Here is a 27,802-nt window from a genome sequence, read left to right as displayed (position 1 = left end):
CTGGAAAAGGTCAGTCTTCATTCCAATCCCAAAGAAAGGGAATGCCAAAGAATGCTCAAACTACTGCACAATTGCACTCATCTCACACGCTAGCAAAGTAATGCTCAAAATTCTCCAAGGCAGGCTTCAGCAGTACATGAACCGTGAACTTCCAGATGTTCAAGCATGTTTTAGAAAAGGCAGAGGAACCAGAGATCAAATTGCCAACATCTGCTGGATTATCAAAAAAGCAAAAGAGTTCCAGAAAAACATCTATTTCTGCTTTATTGACTATGCTGAAGCCTTTGACTGTGTGGATCACAATAAGTTGTGGGAAATTCTTCAAGATATGGGAATACCAGACCATCTGACCTGCCTCCTGAGAAATCTGGATGCAGGTCAGGGAGCAACAGTTAGAACTGGACATGGAACAGCAGACTGGTTCCCAATTGGGAAAGGAGTACGTCAAGGCTGTATATTGTCACCCTGCTTATTTAACTTCCATGTAGAGTACATCATGAGGAACGCTGGGCTGGAAGAAGCACAAGCTGGAATCAAGATTGCCAGGAGAAATATCAATAACCTCAAATATGCAGATGACACCAGCCTTATGACAGAAAGTGAAGAAGAACCAAGGAGCCTCTTGATGAAAGTGAAAGAGGAGAATGAAAAAGTTGGCTTAAAACTCAACCTTCAGAAAACAAAGAATGGCATCTGGTCCCATCACTTCATGGCAAATAGATGGGGAAACAGTGGAAACTGTGGCAGACTAACTTTTGGAGCTCCAAAATCAGTGCAGATGGTGACTGCAGACATGAAATTAAGACACTTACTCCTTGGGAAAAAAGTTATGACCAACCTAGATAGCATATTAAAAAGCAGAGATATTACTTTGCCAACAAAGGTCCATCTAGTCAAGGCTATGGTTTTTCCAGTGGTCATGTATGAATGTGAGAGTTGGACTGTAAAGTAAGCTGAGCGCAGAATTGATGCTTTTGAATTGTGGTGTTGGAGAAGAGTATTGAGAGTCCTTTGGACTCAAAGACATCCAACCAGTCCATCCTAAAGATCAGTCCTAGGTGTTCACTGGGAAGACTGATGTTGAAGCTGAAACTCCAATAATTTGGCCACCTGATGTGAAGAGCTGACTCATTTGAACAACCCTGATGCTGGGAATGATTGAGGGCAGGAGAAGGGGATGACAGAGAATGAGATGGTTGGATGGCATCACCGACTCAGTGGACATGAGTTTGAGTAAACTCCAGGAGTTGGTGATGGACAGGGAGGCCTGGCGTGCTACAGTCCATGGGGTCCAAAGAGTCGGATACGACTGAGCGACTAAATTGAACTCTACTGATTCTAGATGTATTTCAACAACACATTTATACATATATATTTGAAATATATATGTAAATAACATATTTGAAAAGATATTTCAGATGTCTTTTTTAATGTGTTTGTGTTCAGAGCAGTGTAATTAGCATTATTTAAATATTTTGCTGAGAGAAATAAAAACATTTCAAATTTAAATGCTGAAATAAATGAGACTATTTTTATGTCATTTCCTATTACACCTTTTATTCCTTCTCTTGTCTTTTAGAAGTTAAATATTTTCTTGATCATTACTGATTTTTATTTCCTATTTTTTGTTAAGGAATGACTGTTGTTACATATGGATTTTTTGTGTTTTCAGGTTAAAACTGCACTCAGTGAAATATTACTTCTCTCCAGAGTTAAGTCAAAAGGGGAAAGATCAATCTCTAATAGAATGTTGTAGAGAAACCCTGGCTGGAACATATCTGGCAGCAGAAGCAGAAGTGCCTCTCTGAGGGTTAAAGGTTATCTTTTCTCACCAAGCTATATATTTTCTACCACTAATGAAATTGAAAAAGAACCTTTTAAAACTACTTTCCATCTTTCTGATATCAAATTATTTATACTGATGTTAATAAACATGGACATTTAATATATATGTAAATATTATTATTTAATAATTTTGCTATTGAAATAGTGACTCCATGCATAAATTAAAGGTGTGCAATAAGATCTTAAACAATTTTGTCTCTTCTTTCATAGACCTATTCTCTCATTGTGTAATTAGAATAATGGAATTTTGAGGACATCTTCATTTCCATTTGTCCATCCATTTAAAAATTAGTAATGTATTTTTAGTATTTTTCATTAATTTACTCAACCATCTATTTAAAAAATGTATTACTTATCTCTTCCCTGACACTATACTTATTTCTGGGGATACAGTAAGAACCAGTCAGTTCAGTTCAGTTCAGTTCATTTCAGTCGCTCAGTTGTATCCGACTCTTTGCAACCCCATGAATCACAGCACGCCAGGCCTCCCTGTCCATCACCAACTCCCGGAGTTCACTCAAACTCATGTCCACAGAGTCGGTGATGCCATCCAGCCATCTCATTCTCTGAGGTCCCCTTCTCCTCCCGCCCCCAACCTTTCGCAGCTTTACTGCCTCCTCAAAATCTAGGATCTGTCTCCAGAGACAGATAATTGTGATTATCACTTATACATTGTATTGATAACTAGTGCTACATTGTGGTGAGTGATACAAACAGAGGTGTTTGGTGGTTGGATGAAGAGCTTTGGGTAGAACTCAGATGAGTGGGCGTTAATGAAGGAGAGAAACATCAAAAGCGGTACAGTAGAAGCACTGTAGGTATAAGAACAGAGGGAGGCTTCAAGAAAAAGAGTAAGAAGGAATGTGATATAGTGAACATAGAAAGGCTAGGAGATTTCAAGTCAGGCAGGACTTGATTAAACTATGGATAAAACACTAGAAAAACACTGAGGCATTAGGCAATAAAGACATTACCTGACTTGCGTTTTGAGATCACTTAGCTGCATTTTTCCGCACGTGTTTTGCAGTTATTCAGTCTTCAACACTTTTAGTGAGTTGCCATTTATCATCATAACAGCTGCAGTGTTCCAAAAATCCACCTCCATTATCTGCCTGCCCTCTTGTATGCATCTGTGTTTCAGAACTCAGAATAGAATTTAAGTTCTTCTAAGATGCATTAGACTTTAAATTCTTCTAAGGTCTAATGGGCAATAAATACCTATGAACACCCACTTACCATACAACATGGTAAGAGCTCAAGAAGAGACATAAAGTGCAAAAGGAAACAGCAGAGAGTCAATTAACCCACCTGGAGAGATATGGAAAGCATACAGAGAAGAGAGAGAATTTATTCTCTAAGATGTTTCTAAGAGGTTGCCTTGTTTTGTTTTTTAAATAAAAAAAATGGGAACAGCATTCTGAGAAAAGAGAAGTTTGTAAAATCACAGAAATTTCCTGGGTGATGAGGAGAAACTTGATATATGGGAAAGGACAGAGGGAATTTGGGAAAGAAGTTCAAGATGGATTCTGAGAGATATTTTATGACAAGATAAAACAGAGATTTCATCCCTAAGGCACTAGGGAGCCAAAGGCAGGGTTTAAACTGGGAGTGACTTTGAAGGTTAATCTTAGCACTGTGATGTCTGCTTACAGGATTAGAATTCATCTTTCTGATGTAGCTGCCAAACCTACTTTGTGGTCAGCTCCCAGCTTAACTCCCAACTCTCACAAAGAAGGCTGAGTACCGAAGAATTGATGCTTTCTAACTGTGGTATGGGAGAATCTTGAGAGTCCCTTGGATTGCAAGTCACTCAGTCTTGTCTGACTGTTTGCAACCCCGTGGACTGTAGCCCACGAGGCTCCTCTGTCCATGGGATTCTCCAGGCAAGTATACTGGAGTGGGTTGCCATTTCCTTCTCCAGTAAAAAAAAAATCAACCCTGAATATTCATTGGAAGGACTGATACTGAAACTGAAGCTCCAATACTTTGGCCAACTGATGCAAAGAGCTGACTCATTGGAAAAGACTCTGATGTTGGGACAGATTGAAGGCAGGAGGAGAAGGGGACAACAGAGGATGAGATGGTTGGATGGCATCACCAACTCAATGGACATGAGTCTGAGCAAACGCCAGGAGATGGTGGTGAAGGACAGGGAAACCTGGCGAGTTGCAGTCCATGGAGTCACAAAGAGTCAGACATGACTGAGCTACTGAACAACAACAACAACAACAACCTACTTCATATTGTGTGTACAGACCACCACACTTACATGCTCCAGTTCAGATACCATCAGTTTTGCTCCTTGCATTTCCTCCTCATTCCTATTAGCAGACTAGGCATATGGAACAGCATTGATGCTGACCTAGAGGCCATGCTTTCTTCTCTAGTTTGACTTCCAAGTTCAAAACATTTTGGCCTTCTCTAAAAACCAAAACTTTCTGCTTACCCAAACATCTAACCCTAACAACTCAAACATACCTGTATTTCTGTGAGATCATATTTCCTTTCATACTTAATTAATTGTAATTTAAAAGACACTTGGCTCATAAACATATATTACCTATTTTATTAAGATAAAATAAGTATAACTTCTAAGAAAATAAGATGTAAACATTGATAGAATGGGAAAAATGAATGTTCTAGCACAAGGGCAAGTGCCAGGTTTTGAATTATATATAGTGATGATTCATGGGCATAACCATCAATCTTAAAGAACAGAGCACATCTGTCTTGGGGGACTGTCAGGAGCATATGGAACCTTCAGGGGCTGCAGTGACTAATGAGTATTCCGTTGGAGTGAAATTCAGCTTAATGCCTATGTCTACATAAGTACGTGACAAAAACTCCCATTATTGTGGCATTTTTCCCCCACTAATTTGTTATGAGTTCCAAAAGATAAAATTATTGCTAAGTAAATCAGAGATGGTTAGACAGCCTCACCAACTTCATGGACATGAGTTTGTGCAAACTCCAGGAGATAGTAAAGGACAGGAAAGCCTGGTATGCTGCAGTCCATGAAGTCACAAAGAATTTAACACAACTTAATGACTGAACAGCAATCCGACATCAAGTGATTTATTTAAATATTCAGTTCAATTCAGTCACTCAGTTGTGTCCGACACTTTGCAATCCCATGGACGGCAGCATGCCAGGATTCCCTGTCCATCACCAACTCCCAGAGTTTACTCAAACTCATGTCCATTTAGTTAGTGATGCCATCCAACCATCTCATCCTCTGTCATCCCCTTCTCCTCCTGCCCTCAATCTTTCTCAGTATCAGGGTCTTTTCAAATCATCTTTTAATTTCATGCCTGCAGTCACCATCTGCATTGATTTTGGAGCTCAGAAAAATTAAATTTGCCATTGTTTCCCCATCTATTTGCCATGAAGTGGTAGGACCATATGCCATGATCTAAGTTATCTGAATGTTGAGTTTTAAACCAACTTTTTCACTCTCCTCTTTCACTTTCATCAAGAGGCTCTTTAGTTCTTCTTTGCTTTCTGCCATAAGAGTGGTGTCATCTGTGTGTCTGAGGTTAATGATATGTCTCCCAACAATCTTGTTTCCAGCTTGTGCTTCATCCAGCTTGGCATTTTGCATGATGTACTCTGCATATAAGTTAAATAAGTAGGGTGACAATATACAGCCTTGAGGTATTCCTTTCCCAATTGGGAACCAGTCTGTTGTTCCATGTCCAGTTCTAACTGTTGCTTCTTGACCTGCATATGGATTTTTTAAGAGGCAGGTAAGGTGGTGTGGTATTCCTATCTCTTTAAGAATTTTCCAGTTTGTTGTGATCCCCACAGTCAAAGGCTCCGGCATAGTGAGTAAAGCAGAAGTAGCTGTTTCTCTGGAACTCTCTTGCTTTTTTCAAAAAATAGAATGATCATAAAAATTACAGTCTGTGTGCACAGGCATGTCTACACCTGTGTGAGTTTAATGTACGCAATGGAAATCTAGTGAATCTCCTGTGCTTTTGTGAACATTTGAACCAGTCTTTTTCTTTTTTGGTATTGATTTATAAAACACAGAGATGATTTTTTAAAAAGTAATGAAATTAAAAGACGCTTACTCCTTGGAAGGAAAGTTATGACCAACCTTGATAGTATATTAAAAAGCAGAGACATTACTTTGCCAACCAAGGTCCGTCTAGTCAAGGCAATAGTTTTTCCCGTGGTCATGTATGGATGTGAGAGTTGGACTGTGAAGAAAGCTGATCGCCGAAGAATCGATGCTTTTGAACTGTGGTGTTGGAGAAGACTCTTGAGAGTCCCTTATACTGCAAGGAGATCCAACCAGTCCATTCTAGAGGAGATCAATCCTGGATGTTCATTGGAGGGACTGATGCTAAAGCTGAAACTGCAATACTTTGGCCACCTCATGCGACGAGTTGACTCACTGGAAAAGACTGATGCTGGGAAAGGTTGGGGGAGGGAGGAGAAGGGGACGACCGAGAATGAGATGGCTGGATGGCATCACCGACTCTGTGGACATGAGTTTGAGTGTACTCCGGGAGTTGGTGATGGACAGGGGGGCCTGGCGTGCTGTGATTCATGGGGTCGCGGAGAGTCGGACACGACTGAGCGACTGAACTGAACTGAACTGAATGCTTAATAAAAGAGGAGGCTGGACAAAAAGAGAGAAAAAGATTTCTGATATGGGAAGATGTTATCTGACCCAATATCTCCAGTTTTGAGCTGGATAGCTTCCTATGAGCTTGGTTAAACATAAAAGGTTCAACCTAGTACAGAGGCTGGTAAGGAATAGTGAGGATGAGAACTAATTTAAATCCTTCCATGTTTCTAACACTCTTACATGGCTAAGAAAGAAAGCCCATATTTAAAAGCTGATGTAGTACTTTCCCCCTTCTTTGGGAAGCAACGGCACTCTAATCAAAGTGAAAAGGAAAAGAAAAGTTCTTCCTTGCATCTAAGGAAGAGATGGACCATGGGCAACAGACTCTGCTGTGCTGCTCTGTTTTCAGTAAAACTGAGCTGAGAGAAAACTGCCTTGGTCTTTGTTACATCAGCTCCACTGGATCCCACTTGCACAAAGCTTTTAATATCTAGCCAGCCTTGGGGGACTGCATTTCTCATAGCTACTTCAGGATCATTCTTTGTACTAAACCAAACAGGTTACTTTTAAGTCTTGAGAGCCATGGTACCAGGTGGGGAGCAATAAAAGAGTGAAGGGTCAGACTCCGGGAATTTTCAGATTCAGTCACTAAAAGCCCACTAAGCAGAATTAAATACATCCATCTCCTAAATTTTAAAACATGATTTAAAATACTTTACTTTAAAAAAGACCTTTTGGAGTTGTTTTGTATGCAGAGAAATTCCGAAAACAATGACCAGAAAAAAAAAATTTAAGCTCTCATGGTGGATTTGAAAGCTCACATCTATCATGTTTAATTCTGTCTGCTAGGAGGAAGGCAGACTGTTCTGACAGGCACAGCACAGATTTTATTTGGCCTCTTCCCATTTTCTTCTATGTGTCTACAATTTGATTTTTGCTTATTTCTCCCAGGGATTTTTTTTCTTAATGAACAATTAATTATAGTCTATGTCGATTTTCCATGACTATTGAATTCTGTAGAAATCTTCCTACAATAAAGCTTTTGATCTGTAAAAAGTGATTTGGTACATATTCTGCTTTTCTTGTAATTTTAAGGTTGTCCAAATCCATATGAGATTTGTCATTAAAAACTCAATTAGGTATCACAATTAATCCCTGATACCCTTTCCTTGTTACACTGTCATTTTTCTCATTTCAACCAATACTCAAAGAAACTGTTACCATAGTTTGAATAGTTAATGTTTTATTAATTTGAGTATGATTCACCAGCCACTTAGCCCCCATGATATACTAGGTTATAAAAATATGTAGCTGTGGTCTGTTCTTAGGAAAATTTAACCTTTATTTTATGGAACATTCTAATAATTTCTGTACTTAAAAACAGCACATAAATAAATGACTGTGTAAGTAATAAATCAAAGATGTAAAAACAAAACTGAAGAAAACACAAAATCCATTTATGTTCAATCCTTGCTCTAATATTTGGTGGATGATTTTGCAACTTTCCTCAATCATCGCAAATACTGATCATTTGTACATGAAGAATCAGTTCAGTTCAGTCGCTCAGTCGTGTCTGACTCTCCGCGACCTCATGAATCACAGCACGCCAGGCCTCCCTGTCCATCACCAACTCCTGGAGTATACTCAAACTCATGTCCACAGAGTCGGTGATGCCATCCAGCCATCTCATTCTCCGTCGTCCCCTTCTCCTCCCGCCCCCAACCTTTCCCAGCATCAGAGTCTTTTCCAGTGAGTCAACTCATCGCATGAGGTGGCCAAAGTATTGCAGTTTCAGTTTTAGCATCAGTCCCTCCAATGAACATCCAGGATTGATCTCCTCTAGAATGGACTGGTTGGATCTCCTTGCAGTCCAAGGGACTCTCAAGAGTCTTCTCCAACACCACAGTTCAAAAGCATCGATTCTTCGGCGATCAGCTTTCTTCACAGTCCAACTCTCACATCCATACATGACCACGGGAAAAACCATTGCCTTGACTAGACGGACCTTGGTTGGCAAAGTAATGTACTCTGCTTTTTAAAATACTATCAAGGTTGGTCATAACTTTCCTTCCAAGGAGCAAGCGTCTTTTAATTTCATGGCTACAATCAGCATCTGCAGTGATTTTGGAGCCCCCAAAAATAAAGTCTGACACTGTTTCCACTGTTTTTCCATCTATTTCCCATGAAGTGATGGGACCAGATGCCATGATCTTTGTTTTCTGAATGTTGAGCTTCAAGCCAACCTTTTCACTCTCCTCGTTCACTTTCATCAAGAGGCTTTTGAGTTCCTCTTCACTTTCTGCCATAAGGGTGGTGTCATCTGCATATCTGAGGTTATTGATATTTCTCCCAGCAATCTTGATTCCAGGTGGTGCTTCTTCTAGCCCAGCGTTCCTCATGATGTACTCTGCATATAAGTTAAATAAGCAAGGTGACAATATACAACCTTGACGTACACCTTTTCCTATTTGGAACCAGTCTGTTGTTCCATGTCCAGTTCTAACTGATGCTTCCTGACCTGCATACAGGTTTCTCAAGAGGCAGGTCAGGTGGTCTGGGATTCCCATCTCTTTCAGAATGTTCCACAGTTTATTGTGATCCACACAGTCAAAGGCTTTGGCATAGTCAATGAAGCAGAAATAGATGTTTTTCTGGAGCTCTCTTGCTTTCTCCATGATCCAGCGGATGTTGGCAATTTGATCTCTGGTGCCTCTGCCTTTTCTAAAACCTGCTTGAACATCTGGGAGTTCATAGTTTACATACTGCTGAAGCCTGGCTTGGAGAATTTTGAGCATGACTTTATTAGCGTGTGAGATGAGTGCAATTGTGCGGTAGTTTGAGCATTCTTTGGCATTCCCTTTCTTTGGGATTGGAATGAAGACTGACCTTTTCCAGTCCTGTGGCCACTGCTGAGTTTTCCAAATCTGCTGGCAATTGAGTGCAGCACTTTCACAGCATCATCTTTCAAGACTTGAAATAGCTCAACTGGAATTCCATCACCACCACTAGCTTTGTTAGTAGTGATGCTTTCTAAGGCCCACTTGACTTCACATTCCAAGATGTCTGGCTCTAGGTCAGTGAATAGTTTCATTCAAAACCAGTATATTCCATATATTAAAAACAAATTATCCTTCCTCAAATAGTTTTTTTTTTCTTTTTGTTTTAAGTATATCCTTTTGGGGTCACTTTTAAACAATTTCTTCTTGATTTTGACCTTTGTAAACCACTAGACCATTCAGATATGACCTAAATCAAATCCCTTATGATTATACAGTGGAAGTGAGAAATAGATTTAAGGGACTAGATCTGATAGATAGAGTGCCTGATGAACTCTGGACGGAGGTTCGTGACACTGTACAGGAGACAGGGACCAGGACCATCCCCACGGAAAAGAAATGCAAACAAGCAAAATGGCTGTCTGAGGAGGCCTTACAAATAGCTGAAAAAAGAAGAGAAGCGAAAAGCAAAGGAGAAAAGGAAAGATATAAGCATCTGAATGCAGAGTTCCAAAGAATAGCAAGGAGAGATAAGAAAGCCTTCCTCAGCGATCAATGCAAAGAAATAGAGGAAAACAACAGAATAGGAAAAACAAGAGATCTCTTCAAGAAAATTAGAGATATCAAGGGAACATTTCATGCAAAGATGGGCTCAATAAAGGACAGAAATGGTATGGACCTAACAGAAGCAGAAGATATTAAGAAGAGGTGGCAAGAATACACAGAAGAACTGTACAAAAAAGATTTTCATGACCAAGATAATCACGATGGCGTGATCACACACCTGGAGCCAGACATCTTGGAATGTGAAGTCAAGTGGGCCTTAGAGAGCATCACTACGAACAAAGCTAGTGGAGGTGATGGAATTCCAGTTGAGCTATTTCAAATCCTGAAAGATGATGCTGTGAAAGTGTTTCATCAATATGCCAGCAAATTTTAAAAACTCAGCAGTGGCCACAGGACTGTAAAAGGTCAGTCTTCATTTCAATCCCAAAGAAAGGCAGTCCCAAAGAATGCTCAAACTACTGCACAATTGCACTCATCTCACACGCTGGTAAAGTCATGCTCAAAATTCTCCAAGCCAGGCTTCAGCAATATGTGAACCGTGAACTTCCAGATGTTCAAGCAGGTTTTAGAAAAGGCAGAGGAACCAGAGATCAAACTGACAACATCCACTGGATCTTGGAGAAAGCAAGAGAGTTCCAGAAAAACATCTATTTCTGCTTTATTGACTATGCCAAAGCCTTTGACTGTGTGGATCACAAAAAACTGTGGAAAATTCTGGAAGAGATGGGAATCCCAGACCACCTGACCTGCCTCTTGAGAAACGTGTATGCAGGTCAGGAAGCAACAGGTAGAACTGGACATGGAATAACAGAATGGTTCCAAATAGGAAAAGGAGTACGTTAAGGTTGTATATTGTCACCCTGCTTATTTAACTTATATGCAGAGTACATCATATGGAACGCTGGGCTGGAAGAAGCACAAGCTAGAATCAAGCTTGCCGGGAGAAATATCAATAACCCCAGATATGCAGATGACACCACCTTTATGGCAGAAAGTGAAGAGGAACTCAAAAGCCTCTTGATGAAAGTGAAAGCGGAGAGTGAAAAGGTTGGCTTGAAGCTCAACATTCAGAAAACAAAGATCATGGCATCTGGTCCCATCACTTCATGGTAAATTGATGGGGAAATAGTGGAAACAGTGTCAGATTTTATTTTGGGGGGCCAAAATCACTGCAGATGCTGATTGTAGCCATGAAATTAAAAGACGCTTACTCCTTGGAAGGAAGTTATGACCAACCTAGATAGCATATTAAAAAGCAGAGTACATTACTTTGCCAACAAAGGTCCGTCTAGTCAAGGCTATGTTTTTTCCAGTGGTCATGTATGGATGTGAGAGTTGGACTGTGAAGAAAGCTGAGTGCCGAAGAACTGATGCTTTTGAATTGTCGTGTTGGAGAAGACTCTTGAGAGTCCCTTGGACTGCAAGGAGATCCAACCAGTCCATTCTAAAGGAGCTCAATCATGGGTATTCATTGGAAGGACTGATGCTGAAGCTGAAACTCCAATACTTTGGCCACCTCATGCAATGAGTTGACTCACTGGAAAAGACTGATGCTGGAAGGGATAGGGGGCGGGAGGAGAAGGGGACGACAGAGAATGAGATGGCTGGATGGCATCAGTGGCTCGATGGACATGAGTTTGAGTGAACTCCGGGAGTTAGTGATGGACAGGGAGGCCTGGCAGGCTGTGATTCATGGGGTCGCGGAGAGTCGGACACGACTGAGCGACTGAAATGAACTGAACTGAACTGAACTGAAACCATTTAAAGCTTCGATTCCTTCCTTAGATGAGAAATTGAAACTGAGTCCAGTATGCTGCTGCTAAGTCGCTTCAGTCGTGTCTGACTCTCTGCAACCCTTTAGATGGCAGCCCACCAGGCTCCCCCTTTCCTGGGATTTCCAGGCGAGAACACTGGAGTGGGTTGCCATTTCCTTCTCCAATGCATGAAAGTGAAAATTGAAAGTGAAGTTGCTCAGTCTTATCCGACTCCTATCGACTCCATGGACTGCAGCATACCAGGCTCCTCTGTCCATGGGATTTTCCAGGCAAGAGTACTGGAGTGGGGTGCCATCGCCTTCTCCAGTATAGGTTCAGTTGATTCTGAGGAGGAGACACTGATTCATTTCATCACTGTCTCACTGACTTTTCCATACAGTTGAATATACAGTGGTACTGACTTGGATTCAGTTAAGCTCATTAAAATATGCAGACTCTCATCTTTTTTGTTATCATTATGTTTTTTTTTCCTGATTATTTCTCAAATTTATTAATATTGATAACAATCCTGATATTGTTAAAACATTGCTATATTTACTTGGAATTCACAATCTTGCACTCTTTCATTTTTTCTTACATTAACATACATAGAGATAAGTTATTTTCCCTGTGACCTCAGTTTTCCTCTCCCTCACCACTACTTTCTCCCTCCTCCTCTTATTCTTTTCATTTTTTACCAAAATAACTCTTGCTTTTTTTCCTAACTTCCATAAAATTTTTCTTTTAGTGACCATTCTGAAGTAAAAGCTCAAATTGCTAACATTTTATAGCAATCATTTGTTGTGTAAATTAATTTGACTACGCTCTCATTCAACAAAATTTCTTGAGCACCTATTATTTGTCAGGCAACACTGAATAAAACAGAAACAAATCTATGTCTTAAGGCGGCTTATAGTCTAGTGAAACAGACCTAAAACAACAACAAAAAAACCCCACAGCATATTGAAAGGTAAAAAGATCAATAAAACAAGGGAAGATGACAGAGACTGAATTATGGGGATGTGGGTTTTGATTCTATTTTATTTTTTTTTCCTTGGTTTCCTGTCAAGTGCCACCTTCTCAAACACAAGATCATTTTGAACTGAATGTCAGATTACATATGAAACATCATAGAATAATTTGAGGCTCTAATTATAATCTCTGTGAGGGCTGATCTGTTTTCATGCTACTCTTATTAAAGGACAAGATGGCCTTTTAGGTTGTGAATAAAGCCTCAGCAAGTCTTGGAGTCCTCTTTTAACTCCTCTGCCCTGTGAATCAGTCAGGATTTCTGCTCAGCTTCTAAGCATCCCAGCTGCCGCTTGCAGACCCCACGTAGAGTACCGTGCTTGGAAGTGAAATGGGCAGCAGGTGGGAGTTGCTGACAATTTTAAATAGTTGTCAGAGGCCCCTGCACCGACACTGCTATAAAATGCAGCTTCTTAGATTTTTAAGCAGCAAAATAATCTGTGAAACCCTGATAAAATAGCTGGGGCTTCCTTGAAGGACTCATGCTTTTTCAGCCAGATCTTAGACTCTGAGAGGATGGTCACCTCCTAGCTGCAGCTGTTACTCTGCAGTCTGTTCAGGCCTTGTGGACAGAGGTCAGATGCAGGAACTCCTCAGTAAGGAAGTGCCAACTCATCGAAGTCATTTAAAACTGCTGCTTCGTGCCAGTCCAGGTTTGATGCATGATACAGGATGCTCGGGGCTGGTGCACTGGGATGAACCAGAGGGATGGGGTGGGGAGGGAGCGGGGAGGGGGGTTCAAGATGGGGAACGCACAGATTCATGTCAATGTATGGCAAAACCAATACAATATTGTAAAGTTTAAAAAAAACACACACACACACAACTGCTGCTTCTCATAAACTTTAGTTCTCTGCTCCACACCACTTCAAGTAAAAATGAGTATCTACAACTAACTTCTAGACACTCCAGAAGGTAGGAAAACCCCCTTGTCCACTGTGATTCTCTTACCTTATCTAGTGACCCAGGCCCAGTTGGAAGAGTAAAACCTATTTGCCATTTCTTCTTCTACTGTTAACTGGTTTTTTTTTTTAAAGAGCAGTTGAAATTTTATTTTATTGTATTCTATTTTTTTTTTACAAAGACTATATATTTATTTTGTTGAAGTATATTTGATTTACAATGTTGTGTTCATTTCAGGTATACACCAGTGATTCACCTCTACACATAACATATATACAAATATACAAACTTTTTTAGGTTCTTTTCCCTTTTAGGTTATTACAAAATATTGAGCCTAGTTCCCTGTATTGTACACGAGGTCCTCATTGGTTATCTATTTTATATATAGAACTGTGTATTTGTTAATCCCAATATCACTCCACCACCTTTCTCCTTTGGTAACCGTAAGTTTATTTTCTATGTCTGTGGATCTATTTCTGTTTTATAAAAATGTTAGTTCACTTGTATCTTTTTAATTTTTTTTTAGATTCTACATGTAAATTGCTACAGCCACTATGGAGAACAATATGGAAGTTCCTTAAAAAACTAGAGTTACCATATAATCCTGCAAACCCACTCCTGAGCATATATTCGAAGAAAATTAATTCAAAAAGATGCACGTCATTTCAGCACTAATTATAGTAGCCAAGGCACGGAAGCAACCTAAATGCCCATCAACAGAGAAATGGATAAAGATGTTGCACATATATACAGTGGAATAGTAATCAGGTATAAAAAGAAACAAAATAGGGCCATTTGCAAAGACGTGGATAGACCTAGAGATGATCATACTATGTGAAGTAAGAGAAAGACAAATATCATATGATATCACCTACTCTGGAAATCTTTTATCCTTTCCTCCTTCCACAGTTTTTCAGGACCAGAAAAGACAAACTTTCATTTTCCTTGACAGTATCTCTGTCAATTCCCTGCAAGTGATCTCTATCACTTCTCTATGGGGCTTCCCTGATAGCTCAGTTGGTCGAGAATCCACCTGCAATGCAGGAGACCCCAGTTCAATTCCTGAGTTGGGAAGATTAGCTGGAAAAGGGATAGGCTACCCACTTCAGTATTCTTGGGCTTCCTTTGTGGCTCAACTGGTAAAGAATCTGCATGCAATGTGGGAGACTTGGGTTCAATCCCTGGGTTGGGAAGATCCCCTGGAGAAGGGAAAGGCTTACCACTCCAGTATTCCAGTATCCAGAATTCTAGAGAATTCCATGAGCTGTATAGTCCATGGGGTCACAAAGAGTCAGACACAACTGAGCCGACTTTCACTTTCATCTCCATCACAGGCATTATGTCCAAAGAGTTGGGCGCGGTCTGTGGAAGAAACCAGGTCTTCCTATTTAGCAAAATATTTCATCATAAAACCAAGTCTTGAAAATATTATCCTGTATATTGTCACCTTGCTTATTTAACTTATATGCAGAGTACATCATGAGGAACGCTGGGCTGGAAGAAGCACAAGCTGGAATCAAGATTGCTGGGAGAAATATCAATAACCTCAGATATGAAGATGACACTACCCTTATGGCAGAAAGTGAAGAGGAACTCAAAAGCCTCTTGATGAAAGTGAAAGAGGAGAGTGAAAAGGTTGGCTTGAAGCTCAACATTCAGAAAACGAAGATCATGGCATCTGGTCCCATCACTTCATGGGAAACAGATGCGGAACCAGTGGAAACAGTGTCAGACTATTTTTCGGGGCTCCAAAATCACTGCGGATGCTGATTGCAGCCATGAAATTAAAAGACGCTTACTCCTTGGAAGGAAAGTTATGACCAACCTTGATAGTATATTAAAAAGCAGAGACATTACTTTGCCAACCAAGGTCCGTCTAGTCAAGGCAATGGTTTTTCCCGTGGTCATGTATGGATGTGAGAGTTGGACTGTGAAGAAAGCTGATCGCCAAAGAATTGATGCTTTTGAATTGTGGTGTTGGAGAAGACTCTTGAGAGTCCCTTATACTGCAAGGAGATCCAACCAGTCCATTCTAAAGGAGATCAATCCTGGATGTTCATTGGAGGGACTGATGCTAAAGCTGAAACTGCAATACTTTGGCCACCTCATGCGACGAGTTGACTCACTGGAAAAGACTGATGCTGGGAAAGGTTGGGGGCGGGAGGAGAAGGGGACGACGGAGAATGAGATGGCTGGATGGCATCACTGACTCTGTGGACATGAGTTTGAGTGAACTCCAGGAGTTGGTGATGGACAGGGAGGCCTGGCGTGCTGTGATTCATGGGGTCGCAGAGAGTCGGACATGACTGAGCGACTGAACTGAACTGAACTGAACTGAAAAGGCAACATATTTTTACTGCCATCCTCCACCCTCTTGTTATCTTGAGTGATAATCCTCAAGATAGGCTTTACAGATGGATCCTTATCTAATAGGATCCTTATCTAATGAGGGAAATTGAAACATCAGCTTAATCTTTGCAAAGATAAAGTAGGAAAGCTCTCTTACTAAACAATGCCCTCATAAGTATGGCTCTGTGTGTGTGTGTGTATGTGTGTTAGTCACTCAGTTGTGTCTGACTCTTTACAACCCCATGGACTGTAGTCCACCAGGCTTCTCTGTCCATGGAATTCTCCAGGCAAGAATACTGGAGTGGGTTGCCATTCCCTTCTCCAGGGGAACTTCCCGACCTAGGGATTGAACCCTAATATTCTGCGTTGCAGGTTGATTCTTTACCAAATGATTAAGCTTGTTCTGATTTTGTGATTTGGACTCAAGGGACTATTTCAACAATTAAATGCTAATACCCTGTGTGAAAATTTAGCACCCAGTGCAGATTTTTTTTTTTTAAATCACCAAAGGTTAGTCAGAAAGCAGTAGTTTAAAATAAAGCACCATTGTGTATATGTACCAAAGCTTTCTTATATACACAATGGAGTATTTTTCAGCCATCAAAAAGAATGCATTTGAATCAGTTTTAATGAGGTGGATGAAATTGGAGCCTATTATACAGAGTGAAGTAAGCCAGAAAGAAAAACATCAATACAGTATACTAACACATATATATGGAGAAGGCAATGGCAAGCCACTCCAGTACTCTTGCCTAGAAAATCCCATGGACGGAGGAGCCTGGTAGGCTGCAGTCCATGGGGTCGCTAAGGGTCGGACATGACTGAGCGACTTCACTTTCACTTTTCACTTTCACACATTGGAGAAGGAAATGGCAACCCACTCCAGTGTTCTTGCCTGGAGAATCCCAGGGACGGGGGAGCCTGGTGGGCTTCCGTCTATGGGGTCGCACAGAGTCAGACACGACTGAAGTGACTTAGCAGCAGCAGCAGCAGCAGCAACACATATATATGGAATTTAGAAAGATGCTAACCTTAACCCTGTATACGAGACTGCAAAAGAGACATAGGTATATAGAACAGTCTTTGGGACTCTGTGGGAGAGGGTGAAGGTGGGATGATTGGGGAGAACAGCATTGTAGCATGTATATTATCATATGTGAAATGAATCACCAGTCCAGGTTTGACACATGATACAGGATGTTTGGGGCTGGTGCACGGGGATGACCTGGAGGGAGGATATGGGGAAGGGAGGTGGGACGGGGGTTCAAGAAAGGGAACACATGTACACCCGGGGCAGATTCATGTCAATGTATGGCAAAACCAACCAATATATTAATGTAAGGTAATTTGCCTCCAATAAAATAAATTAAAAATAAAATAAAGCACCAAGTGTTTAGTATTCTAAAAAGAATTGCTTATACAAACATTTTTTTCCCCTATCTGATTCAAAAGATTTCATAAAACCCCACTTAGTATAGCTTGGTACAAAGGAATTAGATGCCTTATACTGACTGATTTGTCTTCTACAACCCCTAGGACTGTGAAGACTGGTCACTGGCAGAAAGCTGGTGTTAAAGGTAGACTCACCACATCTTTTCAACAAATTTTAATCATGTCTTTCCTATGGACAGTGGAGTCTGGTGGGCTACAGTCCATGGAACTGCAAAGAGTCACATGACTGAGCGCACACACACTACCCTAATGTAATATTAATCCCCATGACACCACCCTTATGGCAGAAAGTGAAGAGGTCTCAACATTCAGAAAACAGATCATGGCATCTGGTCCCATCACTTCATGGGAAACAGATGCGGAACCAGTGGAAACAGTGTCAGACTATTTTTCGGGGCTCCAAAATCACTGTGGATGCTGATTGCAGCCATGAAATTAAAAGACGCTTACTCCTTGGAAGGAAAGTTATGACCAACCTAGATAGCATATTAAAAAGCAGAGACATTACTTTGCCAACAAAGGTCTGTCTAGTCAAGGCTATGGTTTTTCCCGTGGTCATGTATGGATGTGAGAGTTGGACTGTGAAGAAAGCTGATCACTGAAGAATTGATGCTTTTGAACTGTGGTGTTGGAGAAGACTCTTGAGAGTCCCTTGGACTGCAAAGAGATCCAACCAGTCCATTCTAAAGGAGATCAATCCTGGGTGTTCATTGGAAGGACTGATGCTAAAGCTGAAACTCCAATACTTTGGCCACCTCATGCGAAGAGTTGACTCACTCGAAAGGACTCTGATGCTGGGAGGGATTAGGGGCAGGAAGAAAAGGGGACGACAGAGAATGAGATGGCTGGATGGCATCACTGACTCGATGGACATGAATTTGAGTGAACTCTGGGAGTTGGTGATGGACAGGGAGGCCTGGCGTGCTGTGATTCATGGGGTCACAAAGAGTCGGACATGACTGAGCGACTGAACTGAACTGACATCAAGAATTTATTGTTTAAACTTGTTATGGGGGTAATAAGGTACCCATAGACTTTGACATGAAATAGACTAAAATTAAAGTGACATTTGGGAAACTGGGCAGTGAGACTTGGGAAGTAATAATTCTGGGGCAAATGTGTCATGGGATCTAGTGATTTTTGTGAAGAGATGTACCCTTTCCATGTTACTTTAAGGACATGGACTGAAATAGACTGCCTGTATTCAAATGCCATCTCAGTCATTTTCTAGCTATCACAAAATATTCATTGTGGTACAGAACTAGAGATATTCTCTTAGTGATAATAGCCTTGTAACTGCGGCTCCTTAAGATTGTTCCAATCATGCCATTTCCATTTAGGAAATGATTTCACCAATCATATTTTAATAGGTTCTGGGAAGATCTAGATTTAGTGCAGACTTCTATTTTTATTTTTCTCTGTTCCCCAGTTCCCTCTCTTGTAAATTGGAGATAATGATAATGACTGTCTTATTGGGTTGTTTGAAAGATTAAATGAATGTTTAATGTTTGTAAAAGCACTTAGAAGAGCCTGGAACATATTACATATTGAATAAATAAAAAAAAAATCAACATATGCCCAGAAGCTACATTTCTATTAAAAACTCAGTATTATATAAAACACTTTCTATTTCTATAGTGGAGAAGACAGAATTAAACAGAACAGAGCTGAAAACAGAAGACAAAGCTAAAAAATATATGAAGAATATATACAATTTCTTTGATGATAAACTATAGAAAGAAAGTCTCAGGGGACCTTGTTAACATTCTCTTAAATTCTAGGAATGCACAGATTTTCACATCGCTAGAGATAAAAATAGACAAAAATTCTGTACACAAAGTCTAAACTGTAAACAGTTCTCTCTGCAATTGTTAGTAAATACCATGGCATCAAGCACCAACTACACCAATGCAGACAGAGCAGAATATGAACCTCATGGGACTTTGAAAAGGCCAGGAGGTTGTGCAGAGTTGAAAGATGAAAGAAGATAGAAATCTGAGTAGGAATAGCTTGGACAGCTTTGTGTTTTCACCAGATCCTTGTGAGAAGCTTGCAGAAGTTAAAACCACATGTATGAGTACTTCTGGTTTGAGATATATGTATGTATGTATACAGACACAACTTGGCAACTAAACCATCACCACCATATGAATATATACACACATCAACATACACACACACACACACACACATACGATTAAATGATTTTCATCTCATAGAACCCTTTAGTCACTTTTAGTAAATTCTCTTGAATAACCAACATTAAAAAGTAAATTCTTATACCTAATTGCATAGATAGGGGTCTGAATTAGGAAAACTCTAAAAACAGACAGTCAGACACATGCATGCTTAGTCACTAAAACATATCCAACATTTTGGGAGTCCCATGGACTGTGGCCCGCCAGGTTTCTTTTTCCATGGGATTTTCCCATGGCAAGAGTACTGGAGTGGTTTGATATTTCCTCCTTAGGGGATCTTCCCAGCCCAGGGATCAAACCCACGTCTCTTTTACTCCTGCATTGGCAGGTGGATTATTTACCACTGAGCTACTTGGGAAGCCCAGATAGTCCAAAGCCCAGACTTTATAAAATTATGCTTTTCTTAATAATAACAAGTAATATCATGTGTAATTATAACATTGTACATGTTCATAGGAACTTTAAAGTATAGGAAGGGATTCATGGAGCGGTGGACTCTGAAATCAAAAAAATATTTTTTTCTTGAGCATTAAACTATTTGTCAATTTGATGTTAGTTTTTAAACAATTATGTGTGGCTATGGTTAACTCTTCAAACCTGGTGGCTCAGAAGTTAAAGTGTCTGCCTCCAATGCGGGAGACCCGGGTTCGATCCCTGGGTCGGGAAGATCCCTTGGCGAAGGAAATGGTAACCCCCTCCAGTATTCTTGCCTGGAGAATCCCATGGACGGAGAAGCCCATAGGCTACAGTCCATGGGGTAGCAAAGAGTTGGACACTACTGAGCGACTGAACGGAACGGAATGGATGGTTAACTCTTCAAACCCCTTAAGTGGAAGACATGCAAAGAAAACCTCAAAACTCATTAAGTTTACGTATATGCACCTTCATCAACAGTCAGCACCACAGACTAAATATCTTTGTTCTATTTTCCTGTTTTTGCATATTCCTTATATCATTGTCCAGTTAGAACTGGACATGGAACAACAGACTGGTTCCAAACCAGGAAAGGAATATGTCAAGGCTGTGTATTGTCACCCTGCTTATTCAACTTATATGCAGAGTACATCATGAGAAACACTGGACTGGAGGAAGCACAAGCTGAAATTAAGATTGCTGGGAGAAATATCAGTAACCTCAGATATGCAGATGACACCACCCTTATGGCAGAAAGTGAAGAAAAACTTAAGAGCCTCTTGATGAAAGTGAAAGAGGAGAGTGAAAAAGTTGGCTTAAAGCTCAACATTCAGAAAACTAAGATCATGACATCCGGTCCCATAACTTCATGGCAAATAGATGGAGAAACAGTGGAAACAGTGTCAGACTTTATTTTTTGGGCTCCAAAATCAGTGCAGTGGTGATTGCAGCCATGAAATTAAAAGATGCTTACTCCTTGGGAGAAAAGTTATGAACAACCTAGATAGAATATTAAAAAACAGAGATGTTACTTTGCCAACAAAGTTCCACCTAGTCAAGGCTATGGTTTTTCCAGTAATCATGTATGGATGTGAGAGTTGGACTACAAAGAAGGCTGAGTGCACAATAATTGATGCTTTTGAGCTATGGTGTTGGAGAAGACTCTTGAGAGTCCCTTGGACTGCAAGGAGATCCAACCAGTCAATCCTGAAGGAAATAAGTCCTGAATGTTCATTGGAAGGACTGATGCTGAAGCTGAAACTCCAATCCTTTGGCCACCTGATGTGAAGAGCTGACTCATTTGAAAAAACCCTGATGCTGCGAAAGATTGAGGGCTGGAGGAGAAGGGGATGACAGAGGATGAGATGGTTGAATGGCATCACCAACTCAGCGGACATGAGTCTGAGTAAACTCTGGGAGTTGGTGATGGACAGGGAGGCCCGATGTGCTGCAATCCATGGGGTCGCAGGGAGTTGGACATGACTGAGCAACTGAACTGAACTATATCATTGTCATTCATATTTTGACAACCTTTTAGAGATTCAGTGATATCATTTTGATTCTTTCAAAGAGTTCAGTAATACTCAGAGAGCCCCATGCATGCTATGAATTGTGAGATCTTGAGCACAATACAGAACCTGTGTTTCAGTTTCCACTTGTAAGACAGGAATGTTAATAACACCTAACTCACAGGAATACTGGGATTCCCAGGTGGTGCCAGTGGTAAAGAACCCTCCTGTCAATGCAGGAGACTTGAGTTCTATCCCTGGATTAGGAAGATCCCCTGGAGTAGGAAACAGCAACCTCACTCCAGAAAATCCTATGGACAGAGGAGCCTGGTTGGCTATAGTCCATGGGGTTCCAAAGAGTTGGACACAACTGAGTGACTAAGCTCACACATGTATGCACAGGAATATTAGAGGGATTGAATGAGTTAGTATACTTTAAGAACTGAAATATTTTAAGGGCTATTGTTACTATGAAATATTATTTGTTAATACACAATGTCTGTCAATCACTTTCTTCATTCTCCTTATATTTGATTATTTTTTGTGACAACTAATATTGATTACGCCTTCCTATTTTTCTTGTAGTATCTACTTTCTCTGCACTATTTGATTTACTCACTGTTCTTTGTGTTTATTCTTCCATTAAACAGATACAAACATTTTTATACTTCTAAAACACACATAGAATGTAAAAATAATACTATCTATAAAAACGAATGCTCTGTTTTACTACATATTAAAGTGAATGAAAGAACTCCTAATTTCCTATTCTATTCACCCTAATTTTCCTGGATCATTATCTTCCCACACACTTGGAAATAACTTTTCTCTTGACTATTGTTATGTTCAGGCCCTTTTATAGATTCACTGTGCTCCACCTGTCATTTTCATCACCACTGTAATCAACATTTTCATTTTTACTATTATTTTATTGTTCAAATTATAAAAATTGACCATTAAGAGCTGGTTTAAGTTAGGCATTGATTCTTTTTAGCACTGCCCCTGAAAACTTTGAAGGGTCTTTCAGAGAATGATCAGCACTATCCTGATAGTTTCTGCACTGGCACAGGTAACCAGTCATCCTCCAAAAAGCACTGAATCCTTAGAGGGGTGAAAATAGGATAGAACCAAAAAGTGGACACTAGAAGTGCACTGGAGGAATTGGAGTCAGAAGAAAGATGTACAGAAAGAAAGATACAGCTCTTGGCCTACTAGTTACAGCACAACTGGAATACTATTTCCATAAGGCCAAAACTTCTCTCTACGGCTATGAGTTTATACCGCTCATTCCATTTTTTCCCAGTATGTTACACTGCCATCCCGTACTTCTAGTACGTATCTTCTAGTAGATACTTCTGGCATCTACTACCAAAACTTCCTTCGGCTCTGTTAACAAAGTAAAAATTTTCAATATATTTTAAAAATCCATGCCCTTAGAATATTTATTGCCCTAAAGGCATAAGCTGCATTTTTGGCCATCAGTCTACTAGTGATAAAAAATTTTTCTTTGATGTAGTTTCAGTTTTAAATTAAAGAAACAAAATGCAGAGAATCTCCTTTCTAATTAATTAATGTAAAAACCTTTTGATCTTATTTAATATTAACATATAAAATGGTCAAACTATATATTACATTAAACATTTTTTGCTTCTCTTGCTTTCCTTTTATCATAAGCTCAAAATCTTTCATGTTCTAAATTGATATACCTATTTTTGCCTTATTAAAGAACTAAGGTATTGTTGATGGATAACAAACTATTATATACTAAAGTGTACATACACTAATACACTCAGTCTCACTGATACATGAAACAATCCAGAGATGTGACAAAACCCTCGAAAAGAGGGTCCCAGTTTGTCTGAAAGTCCAATTCTTAGCAAAATTTTCAATATTTTAAGGCCCTGGAGACAAACTAGCATATAAATTCAGAGATTTTGAATGTAAGCTGTAAAGTGAATCTGTAAGTTAGTTCCTATGAAGAATACTGCCCCACAAACCTGTATCTAACCATTTCCTTTTTAAACTTTAATTGATTAATTTATTTTTGGCTGTGCTGGGTCTTCACTACCATGCAGGCTTTTCCCTAGTTGTGGTGAGCAGGGGCTACTCTCTAGTTGCGGTGTGCGGACTTTCTCATCTCAGTGGCTTCTCCTTTTGCAGAGCACGGGCTCTATGCACATGGGCTCAGCAGTTGTGACACACGGGCTCAGCAGTTGCGGCTCACAGGCTGTTGAGCACAGGCTCAGTAGTTGTACAGAATTTAAAGGCTCAAGAGACAGTTTTCTATGACAGGTTAACCTGGGGTATCCTCTGCTGCTGCTACTGCTAAGTCACTTCAGTCGTGTCCGACTCTGTGTGACCCCATAGACGGAAGCCCACCAGGCTCCCCCGTCCCTGGGATTCTCCAGGCAAGAACACTGGAGTGGGTTGCCATTTCCTTCTCCATCCTCTAATGCACATTAATTAAGTCTCTTTTATGTCCAGTGTTCTTGCCTGGAGAATCCCAGGGACGGGGGAGCCTGGTGGGCTTCCGTCTATGGGGTCACACAGAGTCGGACATGACTGAAGTGACTTAGCAGCAGCAGCAGCAGCATGTACAGTTGGGTAGGTCCCATGGAGGAGGAAATAGCAACCCACTGCAGTATTTTTGCCTAGAGAATCCCATGGACAGAGGAGCCTGAAGGGCTATAGTCCATGGGGTTGCAAAAAGTCAAACACAGCTGAGCTAATGTCAAACTAATACTACGACTAAGACTCAGTTGTTGTGGGGCACAGGCTTAGTTGCTTTGCAGCATGTAGGATCTTCTCGGATCAGGGATTGAACCGTTCTCCTGCACTGGCATGTGGATTCTTTACCGCTGAGTCACCAGGGAAGCCTTAATCATTTTTATTTTAAATAAATTGCACGAATTCAGAGTAAACCTACTTACAAGGTTAAGTATGAAAACTATAGTACCTTGTTACATTTCCTTTAGGGAAATGTACTTTTGCAACATCTCTGAATGAAAATTTGGTAAGATTATTACTATAATAAATACAGAAAAAATTTCTTTCAGTATAACAGTTTGGCAGCAATTAAAGAGCTAATTACATATCAGAAATAAGAGCCTTAAAATCAGATTTTAATTAAAATCCTGGCTGTATCATCCACATCCAGTAAAACTCAGGGCAAGTTTACCTAACTGCTACAAGATTTGCTTTCCTCCATTTGAAACAGGAATAATGTTTGCCTCTTAGATTTACTGTGAGAATTACATGAGATAACATTTAAAGCAACAGTGAACATGACTAACTAAAGTTATTACTAAATGAGTTTTCTTTATAGATGTATTGTATGGTTCTAAAAGGCCCTTCTTCCTTGGAGTAACAGTATTATTACATGTAGGTCTTTTCTTGATGTCAAGTGAACTGTGATGTTCCTCAAGACCTGGCATTTTTGGAAACAACTAATGCTCCTGGAAAGAGCAGAAAATAGTATTATAAACCAACTATCCTATGATTAAAAAAAAAAAAAAGAGTCTGTAGGTGGTGGTGGAGGAGGAGGATTTTGAGAACTCCACCTATATCTCACTATATGGCTAGCTATAGCTGCTGCTGCATCACTTCAGTCGTGTCCGACTCTGTGTGACCCCATAGACGGAAGCCCACCAGGCTCCCCCCTCCCTGGGATTCTCCAGGCAAGAACACTGGAGTGGGTTGCCATTTCCTTCTCCAGTGTGTGAAAGTGGAAAGTGAAAAGTGAAAGTATTGAGCAGAGTGGAAAGACACATGGGACTATTTGATCTTCAAACCAGATAAAGCCTTGAATAGATAATAGTTCATTATTCTCATTTAGGGCTTTTCAAAACTTAGACAAAGAATTTCTTGTTTACTGAGATTTAGTAAGATGTTGCAACTTGAATTTATGGAAAAGCTCTTTAATAATGTTATTATTAAGGGAAATTAAATGACATCAATTTCTTCAGTTTAGTTCAAATTTCAAGGACCACCATGAACCTTTGTTTTGGGGAAATATTTATTAAACAGTGATGGCCCCCATTAAGATCATAATGAAATGAAATTATACTGGGAAATAATACCTCAGGTTTGATCATTAAATTCTTAATTCTAATCTAGAAATGTCATGTTAAACACATGGCCCTGGCGCCCCTTAGCGTACAAACGGATTATTACAGTTACACTGATACTCTCCCTCGTCCCTAACTATAAGTGAATAAATCTTTCAGATCTTTGAGAAAAAATGCTAACGTATAAATCACAATATATACATGTTAAGAATATCTGCATCACCACTCACTTTGTGATGTATTTAACAATCTTTACTGTTTCTGTATTGACAGACTTCTATTCAATGAACCTGATAAATTTAGAACCTGATAAATGCTGCAGTCTGGAACAACCTTGATGCCATATATTAGCATTACTGCTATGCCATGTGAGTAAACCAGGATAAAATAGATTTCCTCACTGTATGAATGTGGTCTAAACTGTTCATGCTATTCAAAGCCATAATTTTAAGGTTTTTTTTTCCCGTTATTTGAAATACGTGGTCCTAATTTAGGTTGAAAATGTTCTACTGCGCTTTTCTAATTAAAAAATCAGATTGTGATTCTCTGTGATCAGTAACAAGTAAACTGGATTAAGAAGAAAATGTAAAATCTTGGCAACTCTGTTTAAATATTTTTCAATTCCAACAGCTTGTTGGAAATTTAGCCAAGGAAAATCTTATCAGTTTTTAATTTATCTCAAATCAACAATAAGTTCTTATTGCTCTGATTTTTCCAATTGATTTACATTGTTCCTTATAATTCTTATTAATGCTCTTCATCAAGTATTTCCAGTGCTCTGAACATGCACAATTGGAGTTCTCTGATCCAGTGAATTTAGGCAGTGGCTATATATCTTGCTTTGGCCACCGATGTGTGGGTAGAATTACACATTTTACTTTGGGAGGTAAAATTCAGGAATAAATTACTTAATTCCCCTCTCTTTTTTTCTTTCTCCCCTCACAACCATGGAGAAAGTACTCCAGATGGAGGCTGCCTAGTGTCCCAGGAGGAAAATGATGCAGGGTAGAGACCTCAGATGATCTGTTTGGACATGGAGCACGAATGAGAATTTAAAACTTTCTAACTTTAGACCATAAAGATTTGGAGGTTGTTCCAGACTGCAGCATCGTGTAGCCTATCATAACAGACATACTTCTCTTTTTAGATGCACTTACTTTTTAAACTGACTCTTTCGGTAAAATTACTATGAATTACTGATAGCTTTTGTAAAGTATGCTTTAAAATAGAATCTACAAGAGAGAAAAAAAAGTGCAGAAAAAATAATAACCCCACCTCTTGTGAAATATATAAATTTATAGAGCCAACAGAACTCAAGCTTTAAGCAAAATTTGTAGGCAGGAAGTAAACGGTCCTATTTGGAAGCTTCTGGAAACAAGAAGAAATTAAGAAAAAAAGATACAAAAAATACACAGCTGATTTAAGCAAACCTTGACTGCATACAATAAAAAATAATGCTCTAATGTATTAAAAGACAGAATGAAATGATATGATGACAATAAATTATAAGTTTAGAAGGAGTCAAATACTCTATGGGAAGAGGGAATATTTTCAAATGCTAAGTTTCATATGTAGGTAAATATTGAAATAATAGATACACAGAGTATAATCTTCATAATAGGAAGGGAGATGAAAAATATGACAGGAAATAATCAACTTAGAATTCTATAACCAGAAAATGTATCATACTTAGGTAAATTTCACATACAGGTATTTTCAGATAAGTCAAAATATCATCCCCACTCCTAATCGTCCCCTATTTTTTATTTTTTTAATTTCAAAAAAAATCTAGAAAATGTACTCTGCCTAAAAAATAGTGGGGTGGGGAGGCAAGAAAGCAAGGACACTACATGGAGTTGTATTAGTTTACTGGGGCTTTCCTGGTAGCTCAACGGTAAAAAATCCTCCTGCCAATGCAGGAGACACAGGTTTGATCCTGGGTCAGGAAGATCCCCTTGAGAAGGAAACAGCAACCCACTCCAGTACTCTTGCCTGGGAAATATCATGGACAGAGCATCCTGGCAGCTACAGTCCATGGGGTCCTAAAGAGTCCGACATCACTTAGCAACAGAAGCAACAGTAAACAATTAGTTTACTGGGACTGCCCTAAAAAGATGGGTTAGCTTAAACAACAGAAAAATGCA

Source organism: Moschus berezovskii, chromosome 3 (genome assembly GCF_049115385.1).
Source record: "Moschus berezovskii isolate FMDL1 chromosome 3, NW_MosBer_1.0, whole genome shotgun sequence".
Lineage (NCBI taxonomy): Eukaryota > Metazoa > Chordata > Mammalia > Artiodactyla > Moschidae > Moschus > Moschus berezovskii.
Note: the sequence above shows the minus strand (reverse complement) of the source record.